Here is a 5,562-nt window from a genome sequence, read left to right on the forward strand (position 1 = left end):
AAGCCTGTCTCTTATCCACATCTAGATGTGTATAAGAGACTTGTATTATATCTTTTGAATAGATAATATAAATTAATATTTGATTTAAAAAAAGGCAACAGTCACAAACGCTGACGTTATTATAGTTACTCATATTTAAAAAAAAAACAAAAAAAAAAAACAAAAAAAAAAAAACCTGTCTACTTGTGAATGTCTGTCTTGCTTTAAAATAACTGAAAGCAATTTAATAAGTGAATTTTACCTCATTATCAAAGACGCAGTAGACAATGAATATGAATATTCCTTGACAGCCGTTAAGCAAGTTAAAGGCGTAATCAATGAATACAGTATCAGCATTGAGAGCAAACGGTCCGAAGAGCCACGTGGTGCCCATGAGTGGTAGCAGCATAAATGTAGCACGAGTAGTTTTTCTGTATAAAGAAATCAGATTTTGAGATAGCTGACTACGGAATGAGGCTTATGTGGTTGTGTAACCAATAGTGAAGCAATAATAGTATGGTACCACAGAACAATTTTCTAGAGCGCCTTCTGAAGTAAAATGTTAAAAGATGTTTTAGTTTAAACAGTTTAAAGTGTTCAGGCAGCTGACTTTGCCGAAATAAAATAAGGAAGTGATGAATCTCTCATAGGATCCTATTTATATTTTAATCTGAAAATGTTCGATATTCATATTCATTTTAATACAATTAATGTATTACATAGCCGTAGGCCTCTGGTATTCAACCCCCCACTCGCAGGCAAACTCCGGCCAGCCAAAGAAGTGGTGTATCCAGGTTTTGTGAAAGAGTGTGCTTAAAGAGAGTCTGGACCACGTGAACGCCATCATCGTTGGTGCTGAGCTACGAACATTTTGCAGTATTTTGGATGCCCGGAAAAATCCTGTATTGAAGATAATGGCCAAAACATGCTGAAATGTCAACAATTTTTTAATCAATTTTATTGCACTAAACTAACCTTTATATATCTATACATCGTGCTATGCTGTTATTTTCCTCATTTTTAAATATCAAAACAACATTTTTTAATGATTTGGTGATGGTTTATGCCTAAGAAATGCCTGAAATCGTAAACTTTAAAGGCTGATTTTTGAAATATTCTTCTTAAAACATCTGTATGGTTAAACTCCTGTAGCTGTATAACGAAATGTCGGATTATATGATTTTTTTACCATTTTATAGCTCCATAACACTGTATTAATAACTAAAATTCGATTTTTTGCGACGAGTGACTGGTTTGGCTTGTCTTTGCCACAATTACCTTTTTAAATTGATTCATTTGACAAATTGAGTCAACAAAAACGAATTAAAGTATAATTGCGACATAAATTTGAGCTTCAAATATTATTAGAATGATGGGTGTGGTGTAATTATCAAATGTCTAAGATTACTGGTTCATCTATATTATCCTAAAACAAACATAAAGGAAACTAAAAATCAGAAATATTTAATAAATATAAAGCTTGTATTGGTCACTTCAATATACTGTAAGATTAAGCTAAATAATCGTCACCATATGACAGACTCAGAAATGATATATAGAGTGGGCTCAGGTAGGGACTATCACAGATGGAATCAAGGAACCAAGGAATATTTATTGTCGACAATACAACAATCGTGATACAGTCGAAATTTAGATCCAGCTGCTTTAATAAGGGGTTAAATACATATATAGATAAACAATTTAAACATATATTTAGTTTTGTATTGCAGACATTAAAATTACACCTATATAAAACAACAAAAATAGTAAAGTATAAATACAGATAAATATAGATTTAGAATTATACCTGTAAAAAGTTGATTATTGCAAAAAAAAACTGACATTTTATTTGATATAATAAAGACCGGAGATAGAGGATCTTGATTAAATTTATGATTATGGCACCTTTATATGGCCGGAAATGGCACTCTCTGACTTAAAAGTTTAATATAATTTTCTTTATTTTTTTTAACTTTAAAATTAGGCGGGGTGGGGTGATGGGCCGAATGAGCTACTTTGAATCCGTCACTCCATAATAGAAAAACATTATTTTGCAATTTGCGAAAAATCTAAACAAAATGAAAACCAAATGAGAGTCTCAAAAAAGTGAGAAACATTTTATTATTCCATTTTTTTTTTATTAAAGGCTAACGTGGTAGTTCTAGATTATAGAAAATAAGAACCAATAATTAAAGTGTTGATTCTGTTGTTCAATTTTTTGCTTAATCAAGAGATGAGTTCATTGGCTGTTTGATTGAAAATAAATTTAAAAGGAAAAAATCTCTAAATGATTTCTTGAGTTAAACAAATGTATACATTATCTAATTAGAGAATATAAAAGTAATATATAATTATCCATATTACGATCTATCTTATTATCAAAAAATAATACGTTCCAAAGACGCCTGCAAGCGATTTTTCAACTGGGGCCTGGCAGGGGTGACGCCAGGATTTGCCCGACGGCTGTCTCTTATACACGGGGGGGGGGGCGAGGTTCCCGATGAGGGGTCAGATTTCCCTGACGAAAGCAAAGTGGGCGTGGTCGAGCTTCTATTAGAAGGTTTCGAAAGTGGTCCTGCAGGCGAAGCCCCCGAAAATTTTTACAATTATTTAGGGGTTCAAAGGCTTATTTATTCCACTTTATAGTCTAACAATATGTAAAAAATACATTTAATTTTTTGTTTTCTCCCCGACCAATTCCCCGACGGGGAGAAAAAGCACAATTCGTCAGGGAAAAAACAAAAATTATATGTCTTTTTTACATAGTTTCTACATATATGCTGGTACCACCCCTTGTGGCTGGTAGTAATAATATCTATCTATCTATCTTTATAACATATTGGAATATAATAATATTCGTTTTTGAAGCAATAACTAACGTATTCAAAACATTTTGAAGAGCCAACTTCTTGCAAAACAATTACAGGTAAACGTTATATTCTAAAAGAAACACTTTAATTGAAAAAAAAATTGTTTTCACTAATTTTTTTTCTCCATTTGTTTTATAACTTTGAAATTTTTTTAATTTAGGTGTGGGAGCTCATGGCCGGATGCCTATTTGTTTTCTCCAATGTATGGTGGATTGATAGGGTAGCGGAGAGTAAAGCCGAACTTAATAGTGTGCGCAGATTTCATTATTGTGAAACATGTTATCGTTTCAATTTTTATTAAACTTTTGATCAAAAGCTAACGTACTCAACCTAGAAATGATAATCAAGCAATTGAAGTGTTGATCTTATTGTTCTTGCTTTGCATTATCAAGAGATGATTTTGTTTGTTGTTTGATAGGGAATAAACAATGTAAAAGGTAAGAACACTGGTTGAGTTAATCAAATGTACAAATTATCTAATTATACAATAATAATATATATAATTATTATATGTATATATATGTATGTATATATACATATGTATATGTATATATACGTATATGTATGTATATATACATACATATATATAATACGGAACAAACTTAAAAATATAACAAAATAGAACGAATATTTTGATAGCTCCTGCTATCTTTATCAGGACAGCAAGAGTTATCGAAATATTTCTTTAGGCGGCTGTCCGCCACTGTACGGTGGACAAGATACTGGAGAGTGGTGCCGAACTAATTTACGCGTGGCACTTTTGTGAGTAGGGGTTAGAAATTCCTTCTTTACAACATCTGAAGGAATACGTCACCGAAAAGTCTCGGATTGGATTGGACTGGATTTATTCGGTGTAAACACCAAGGATAGCCCACGAAAGTCTAGAAGAAGACTTATTTCCATCGGGGTCCTTCTTGTGGTGATTGGGCAGTACACCGGGAGACAATCCCCTACTATTTTCCAAAGAGTAGGGGATTATGAATTATGAGGAAATATGTTTTTGAAAGACAGACGGCAGTTTAATATTCTTCCGCGTTACCGGATCTCTAAAATTTCGTCTGCTATTAAAATTAGCTCTTTTTATTGGTTAGTTTGATAGTTGTTGCTTGCCAGTCGTCTTCAGCTGAACTACAACTAGGACTTGATTTAGTCGTAGTTAGAACTTCTACTACGTTGTTTGTGAATACAAATTCAAGTTGAAGTTGCAAGTAAGACTAAATGAAGTTCTAGTTCGAAGTTCGACTAAAGTTCGTTTTAAGAATACTGGCGTTAGATCGCATCTTATCGGCGCTCCTTTATCTCTATCAGTCTCCCCTACGCCACTAGATACAGTGAGCTACACTAAGAAAAATCCAGACTGCAGGGCTCCCAAGTCTTCCGGATTGCCCTGGAGTCTCAAAGAATTTTGGTTTCTTCCAGTCTTCCGGAAATTCCACATTTCCTCCCGAAATTAGGTATTAACAGTGTCCTAAACCTGTCGAAGCCTCTTAGTTTTCATATTGAGCATGGCGATAAATTTGTACACCCGCATCCTTGTACATGCGTTATAGTTTTAGCTAACTAGTACACACGTCAAAATCATCTGCCTGTCCTGCACTACAAGCTATCCGGGAATTTGGCTTTCACAATTTGGGACGAATGAGAGAGCAGCTTAGCTCAGTCGGCTAATCTGGTGGTTGCCACTGTGTGTGCGCTAAACTGTGGAGATCTCTAGGTCCCCGGTTTAATTCCCATCGCTGCCTCTCCGTGTATTTCAGCTGGAGTTATAATAATAATAATAATTCTTCAAATATGTTGAAATGTCATCTGAATAATTATATTTCTTACTAGTGTTGAGTGTTCTAAGTGTAATTTGTAAATATTCTGAGTGTACTTTAAACGAAATTTTAATTGTAATTTTAAGTAATTTAAATATTTATAGCAATATTAGCAATATTAATTATAATTATAGTAATAATAATAATAATAATTTAAAATGTTTTCATATCTTATGTTTTCATAGTTTTTATTATATTTTTAATGATTTTTGCAATTTTCGTCTGTAAGTGGGAACGAAGCATTCCTGACGGACGGACAATTGTTTGAAAATAAAAAATAAATAAATAAATAATACCAAGGTCATATACATTCAAGACAAGTGGCCTTGCAAAGTGTCGACTGGAATAAATTTGTGTAGGCTTTTAAATCATACGTGGTATTGCTCAATAAGAGCACCGGAGAGCTCGAAATATTCGAATTAAAATATTTTTTGTCAGTAATATCAACGCACACGTTTCTACTTTGTGTAATCGTACTTTTATAAGCATCTTGTTCCTATTCGACTACTATTATTATTATTTATCCATTTTGTTTATTGCAAATTACCTCAATTGTTTAAACTTGGTCCTCTCTGCCGCTGGCTTTCCTACCATATTACCGGCTCGTTTGTAAATGGTTCTCAAAACAATGCACATTATTCCAGTGTTAACCTTAAGAAAAAAAATCATTAAAATGTGTACAGCATTACATAAAGGTAAATGTGTTTGTCATTAAAAAGAGAATCTGGAGTATACGCATTATTACATAAAGGTTACACTAACTTACTTTTGTAAAATATTATTAATAAAATTATTAAAATCAAATAACTTAGTAGTCAAAAAACATACACAAAATTGCGAAATTAATCCTTAGATCTATCAAAGAATGTTTATGTAAGTTATATTACTCAAACAGT

The 5,562-nt window shown here is 32.8% G+C and overlaps 1 long non-coding RNA gene across 1 annotated transcript in view; it reads right to left on the reverse strand.

Moving 5' to 3' along the window:
* LOC117110535 overlaps positions 1–5,324 on the reverse strand; it is an 8,694-nt gene extending 3,370 nt beyond the window's left edge. Inside the window, exons 1-2 of the long non-coding RNA XR_004445713.1 lie at positions 5,214–5,324; positions 242–410 (exon numbers count right to left, since the gene is read on the reverse strand). This is a non-coding gene — a long non-coding RNA (uncharacterized LOC117110535). The remainder of the gene's footprint in view (positions 1–241; positions 411–5,213) is intronic.
* Positions 5,325–5,562: the final 238 nt, after the last annotated feature.

This window comes from Anneissia japonica, unplaced genomic scaffold (genome assembly GCF_011630105.1).
Source record: "Anneissia japonica isolate Jap-2015-1 unplaced genomic scaffold, ASM1163010v1 scaffold3434_len466720_cov178, whole genome shotgun sequence".
Taxonomy (NCBI): Eukaryota; Metazoa; Echinodermata; class Crinoidea; order Comatulida; family Comatulidae; genus Anneissia; species Anneissia japonica.